Source organism: Argiope bruennichi, chromosome 1, assembly GCF_947563725.1.
Source record: "Argiope bruennichi chromosome 1, qqArgBrue1.1, whole genome shotgun sequence".
Lineage (NCBI taxonomy): Eukaryota > Metazoa > Arthropoda > Arachnida > Araneae > Araneidae > Argiope > Argiope bruennichi.
Genome location: NC_079151.1, coordinates 51,921,705 through 51,928,637, shown reverse-complemented (window position 1 = coordinate 51,928,637; position 6,933 = coordinate 51,921,705). Strand labels below are relative to the sequence as shown.

Below are 6,933 nucleotides of genomic sequence, written 5' to 3'. Positions count from 1 at the left end.
AGATCACATTTGTTGTAGGTGGCGCTCTTGCATGCCATGACGTAACACATTGTTTGATTTCGATTTGGATCACTACTTTGCGAATGCTGAGCTGCAGTTAAGAAATGTTTTCCATTTACTAGTTTCTTAAGAATTTTTTAATCAAAAATTACATGTAGCATTTGTATCTATTAATAAATTTTCATGGAATTGAATATGGACAATTTGCTTTATGATAATAATAATAATAATGAGAATTTCAGAAAACTTATTTTTCGATGAGAAACTCTAAACGCACTTATAAATTTATATAGAAGAGTGTATAAATTGAAAGTGCAATTACATTAAAAGTTACTTGTCGGTTGTAACGGGAACCAAAAAGCACCAAAAAAAATTTCACCAATTTGGCGATTTTAATCATCAAACTATATAGCATGTGATTAACACGTTCAAAATTTTCATAATAAATAATAATGCTCTTGAATATATTTTTATAATTTAGCGAAATATTTTCTTGGCGCTTTTTGATCGCCATTAAAACTGAATTGTACCAACCAAAATAATTATACAATATTTTGGAATTAATACTATTTTAACATTACAAATTACTTCACCACAATCGTTAAATATGGACAGTCCTTGAATATAAACTATATTATAAGAATACGTCAAAAACATATTTGGGAAATGAATTTTATAAAATCCTTTCGGAAGTTTTAAGCTAAACTTACGCAGAGAATTTTCTGCATTCTAATTTTAATAATTTAAATAAGGCCCAAATGAAAAATCAAAATATCCAATCAATAGTATGAGATTTTTAACGCAATAGAAGAATACAAATCAAAAAAAATTTCTATTCATATCTATGCTTAAAAAATATGAATTGTTACAAATTTCTTAATCCATCGAAATCGAATATACTTGCAAACAATAATGAAAAAGTTATATATATTACCTTTTTTCCTTTAGTTATTATATGGAAACTCTGAATGATGAAATAAATTCTTTCTTAACACACATAAAATCACTCAAATGTTTTGGTCATTAAGTTAATATTTATAAAAATATGCAGAATTATTTCGCGCATATCGTTAAATTTATCCACCAAATTTACAATTAGTAATGTTTAATAAGATATCTAGTAACCTGTGGCAAAATTAAAATACATTGCAGGGAATAAAAATGTATGAAATTACACACAAACTGAAAGATCTGATACTAAGATTAATTAAATTTAATATATTATTAATTTGTCTATGACATGTAAAATTGTACTTTGTACCGATTTTGGTAAATATTATTTATAAAATCTATGAAAAAAAGGTATCTTACTTTGGAAACATTTTGAAGACTATAAGTGGCAGAAAATGTTAGAAATTCACCTTCTTTGTTTTTATCTATGTGAAAGTGTTCACGATTTCGTCTCATACTCAGCTCATACTCAAGGGGACTGAATCATAGGCTGTTTTGTCTGCCGTATTGAAGTTAAAGATAGAAACTAAGTTAGCTAAATGAAATGAGTAGAGAGTATTCGACAAAACTAAATTTCTCACAGCTTACATTTTATTATAGCTATCGTCAAAAGTATCAGCATAACTGCCCTCACATAATTTAAAAGTAAAATAAATGAATTTATGAATGTGTGCGTGGTAAAATTATCCGATCGATGCTCGGTTTTTTTTTTATATCTACCCTATCTTAAATCATTGCATATATTTTTGTTGCTTATATTTTTATTTATTGAGCATTATTTTCAGTTTTGCGCATTCAAAAGCATTAGTCCAAATTTCAAAATAACAGCCGTTCAGAATATTATTTATCTTTTTACTTTTTTATTATTTATCTTTTTTATTATTTATCTATTTTAGTATTCAACGAATGAAAATAAATGTGATCTTTCGGGCTTATTTATATAGAGTCTGGCACCGAGATTTTTCCCAAGTCTTTTTTTTTTTTTTTTTTACCATTGAGTTTTACTTTAGGTCTTTGACATTCCCAGTAAGAAAAAGTTGAGAAATTTAGTTTTGTTGAATACTCTCATTTTAAACAAAACTCATTTTTTAACTTTTTAATATATATGTCGGTTACAAATATACTCTTAACGAGATACTCTTAATTGTAAGATTTTGAAATGGAAATACATCTTTAGATTTGCAGTTGGCGAATACTCGTTGCTTTCGGAATTGTCAAAAAACAGAAACATTTCTTTCCTCGTAAATCCAAAAGATTTAAGATCTACATTCTTTGTTTTTCATCCAAGACAAAAAAAAAGATTATCTAATATGAATTTGTTATAATTTATTCTGTTCAGTACATAAAATAACTATTAGCTATTTATTATTAATTGAGAAAGCCTATTGCTTTCGAAAACATAATAAATAGTCTTTTAAATAAAACAAACCGATTCCTTTGCGTCCCCTTGCAACTGCCCCCAGGACACGTACTTCTGCCTTCCCCACTCTAGTTACTCTCTTACCATTTGTTCAAAGATCGGATGTTTATCACATAAAGCATTAGTATTTATGGACACATTATTTTCACGAGAATATATTTTCTACGTTTATTTTTGGATGGTTTTCTAAGTATCATCGAATAGTGTGAATTCAAACATATTCTTTGCATGATAGGAGTCCAAGAACAATTCATCCAACTTTTCTTGAGAAATTCGAGAAAGTATTTAAATTAGAAAGTATCCGGATACTTTTGATCATATTGTATATATATAGAACATATGCTTCAGTGTTATTCAAATCTTTTCGAGATTCAATTTCATAGTTACACATACCTGTCTTTCAACGGAATATCCTACTGCATAATTATTTTACATTTTCTTTTTAACTGCACAAGAGTAATTCTTAAATTTATCTAAAATATCCTCAATAAAATGTATCTAAGTATCTTATTACAACTATATAATTGTTTCCATTTCTCTTCTAATTCTCAGATGTAAGCTATTTCTTACCCACATATTAGAAGCAAAACACTGGAGGTGCATGTCAACATAGCTTTATGTTTATACTTTTTTACAACGTTCTTTGTAATTCATAAAGCTGCAATTGATTAAAAAGTAAATTTGATACGGCGATTACATTTCTTAATTTTTATTTCAGTTTTTAATTTTAAATTGGCTATTTTACTTAGCTATTTCAAAAATTGTACCAAGTAGTTTGTTTAATAAAAATTTTTAATGTAATGATAAAACCTTAAAACTGCAACACCTTGTTATATTCAAACATTTGCCTAAAAATTCAATTAGTATTCTTTTTTCTTCTATAAGGCAATTAACGAAACATTATTCAATGAAGAAATAGAAATGAGAAATTTGGATCTCAGTTTGTCACAACTTTGTGGACTTAAAAAATGTACTGAAGGCGAATGCTGTGTGGGAACTGTCATAATGGGATATTGTTTGAAATCGCCAAAAGAAGGTACAGTATACTGGCTTAAATTTTATTTTATAATAAAATTTAGGATGTGATAACATCTTAACAAAACACATGTAGAAAAATGTATTCATTGTTTTATTAATTTATCATTAATTTTATTTTCAAAATAACAGAAAATAAATTTGATAAAATGGCTATCCTAAATAATTATCTGTGGTGAGCACATCTCCGAGCAATTATGATTCAATAAATTAATTAATTATATTTGCTGTAACTTCCAATACATTTGTTCTATAAAAGTTTATTTGTCTATGAGCCAAAATCCACCAAAAATTGTAGTTGTTATTTTGTTAACATGGGTTAATATTCCTCCTCAAAGGTTTCAACTGAGTCGCTTCTTAGAAGAATACTTGCTTTCATATAAGCCAATAAGGCATAATATTATTAATATGTGGTGGAGTCCGTTTATTGCTATCAACATCATACAGTGAAACTAGAAATAAGTTGTCGTGTAGATAAAAAATATAAAAATGACTAAGAACTTCAAGTTTAAAGGAATTCATGGTGTTCAATCTCTTTTCTTATTCTGGCAGGCCATTAGTTATAAATAGTATACAATATTAGTTTCATACTATTTATAACTGTTCGTGTGCTATTTATAGGCTCAAATTTAGAAACTTGCGAAACTTGGCACTATGGCAATAAAATAATTAGCAGTACGGCTCAACATGATATTTTTAATATTAGGATCATCTGGTGTATATGAGTTCATAAGATTCATACGGATCATTAAATTATTCATAAAAAAATAAATACAGTTCTTCCGCAATTAAATGCAATAGTGGATTTTCGACTAGATAGATAAGGTAGCTGCCTAGACTGAAGGAGGTTAGTAATTTAAAAATGGCTTTTTATTATATCAGTAAATTTGTAAAAAATACAGATTCTATGAATTATAAAATATTATGGCTATAATGTGTTCTGACAATGAATATTTAAAATCGTTATTTAAATAAACTAAGGTATAAATAATTAATTTTAAAAATATTATTGGAATATTAATTATTCATTAATTAGTTATGTTGTTTCTCATTTAATGGGTCTTGTAAAATAATTTTATTAAAAATTTCTTTGAAATATATTATTTGTTTATAATTTAATTTTATTATTCAAAATAATTAAATGCTTAGATTTGGTGGTAAGGAAATTATCAATTAATAATCATGGTTGTTTTTCCAAGAAATTCATTGTTTTATTTTTAAATAAATAATTTTAAAATAAATAAATGACTGTATTTATTTTTTCACAAAGTTACTAAAATAAAGAAAAGGTAGTTAAAATAAATTATTGATGTGATCTATACCTTAAAAATGTAAAACAAAATTGACCATTTATTAAAATAGGTGCCTTTTGATGTACATTCTTACGGCTGCAAAATGTTTAAATCCCCCCACTGATTAAATAGTGAATAAAGCTATATTTAATTTTTCTTCTCTAGGTGAACTGTGTGCAATTCGAGCTAATATGATGGAAGAATTCTTTTGTGGACGATGTGGGAAGAAATTAAAATGTGTAAGCAACTATTAAAGCTATTATTGAAATTCTAAATGGACTATATTAAAAAAAATCTTTAAATTTTTCATCAAATTTTTCTTAGAGAATAGCAGTTTTGTAACAATGCCAAATATAAAGTAATAATCATCGAAAAAGAAAATCAATATAGAAATAATTTTGATTCTTAATTAAATAAATTTTTAAACTTTACTAAGCTTTCTTCTTATTTTTTTGAAACAAGAAAGCAGTTAAAGGGGAAAAAAATACTGGGATAACCAAAACTTCAGACAATCAAGAATTTATTGTACTTTATGGAAAATAAGATTAAAAAGATAAAGAGCAATATTTATTTTTAAATAATTGCATATAAGCATTTTTTAAAAACTGTTTTTATGTAACAGTCTATGCTCTTTTAATTACACTAAATAATATCTTTTATTTATTTATTTATTATTATTTTTTTTTACAGATTGCAGGAAAATGCTTTAAGTCGCCTGAAAGTCGAAATCTCTAGAAGTAATATGGCGCATAACTCCCAAGATTGAATTTCACACTTCTAGTTTTATACTTCTTGGCTGATAAGTGCAGAGATTTTCCTAATATTTTATAACATTATAGAAAGCATATATTATTTCTAATATTTCTATCTCATCTTTTTTAATATTATCTAAAATAAAGAAAATAATTTAACAGATATAGAAGAATCAATATTAACAAAAGAAAAGAAAAAAAAATTCTGTCAATAAAGAGTGAAGTTTCGAGTTGTGTGAAAGCATGCATAAATCTTTAAAATATATTTTTGAGATATTTCTTAAATAAAAGGTTTTACAGCTATTTTGAACAAATCTTTAGCATAAACTGATCAACAAAATATCCATATTATAGAGGAACTTACAGTATTACATGAAAATCATAGCTGAAGTGAAATATGAAAAGGGTTTTTAAGTGCATCTATTATAACAAAGATTTTAATCACTTTCTTCTCTTTGTTAATCACAATATCACTTAGATACTGATGCAATATACAGTGTTTAATTAACACTCTAAAAATTAAAAGTTTAGAGTATTTAATTAACACTCTAAACTTTTATCTTGCTAATACTTGCGTAATTATTATGACCATATGCTATACTAATTAAAATCAGAATTATGCATCATTAAATAGATTTAATATCTACGTGACCTTTTAGAATGAAAATGACTGTAACTAAAGGAATTATTTGAAATATTTATATTTTCAACGATGTTGTCACATTAGATAAATAATTTAAAATAAATTTTTAAGGCAAACTGTAAAACCACAATGAATATATGAAGCATTTAAGAACTGAAAATGGGACAAACAAATTCTAAGCCACCAGGATTTGATGGAAATAATTCAGATATGATGGTGACTGCGATGCTGAGCAAAGCCCTCTGATTATTTCAAAAATTTACTCTAAAGGGATTTTTAATATTTGAATCCATCAATCAGGCATCGAAATGAAAATTGTATCTGCAAGTTAAAATCTATCAATATCATTTATCAAAATAATTAGGGATATTTTTTTTAGAAATTCTGAATGCATTTAATTTGTAAAGTATATTTTAACACATAAAATAAAGAAAGGCTTTCAAAAAATTTTTTAAAAAAATTCTTGTATTATTTATTGCTATACTATTTTATTATTATATTTGCTCTTGCCATCACATTTATTTTTTTAATAATAAAGCTAATTAAGGGACAAATTAAGTTCATTAAAAAGGCTCCGTCTGGTGGGCATTCCGATACGAAGTGGTTTTAAGAATTCGTTATTTTTTACTATCGCAACCGTCAATTGTCTGTTCAATACAACAAATGCTGGTATATAATAGTAATATATTTTTAAAAAATTAGTTATTCATTCATTTTCACAACCATCTTTGTGTGGATTTTACCAAATAAAATTGAAATTGTTGTGATTAATGAAAACAATGCCGACTGTAATTATTAATGGAAATGAAACAAAAAAATCCTGTGACATCCTATGAAAAA

At 25.8% G+C, this 6,933-nt stretch overlaps 1 long non-coding RNA gene across 1 annotated transcript; it reads left to right on the top strand.

The window, feature by feature from the left end:
- Nucleotides 1-3,315: 3,315 nt before the first annotated feature.
- Nucleotides 3,316-5,471, top strand: LOC129988984 (uncharacterized). The gene is made up of 3 exons (XR_008785720.1): nucleotides 3,316-3,407; nucleotides 4,864-4,937; nucleotides 5,389-5,471. It is a non-coding gene; the product is annotated as an uncharacterized LOC129988984 (long non-coding RNA).
- The last annotated feature ends 1,462 nt before the right edge of the window (nucleotides 5,472-6,933 follow it).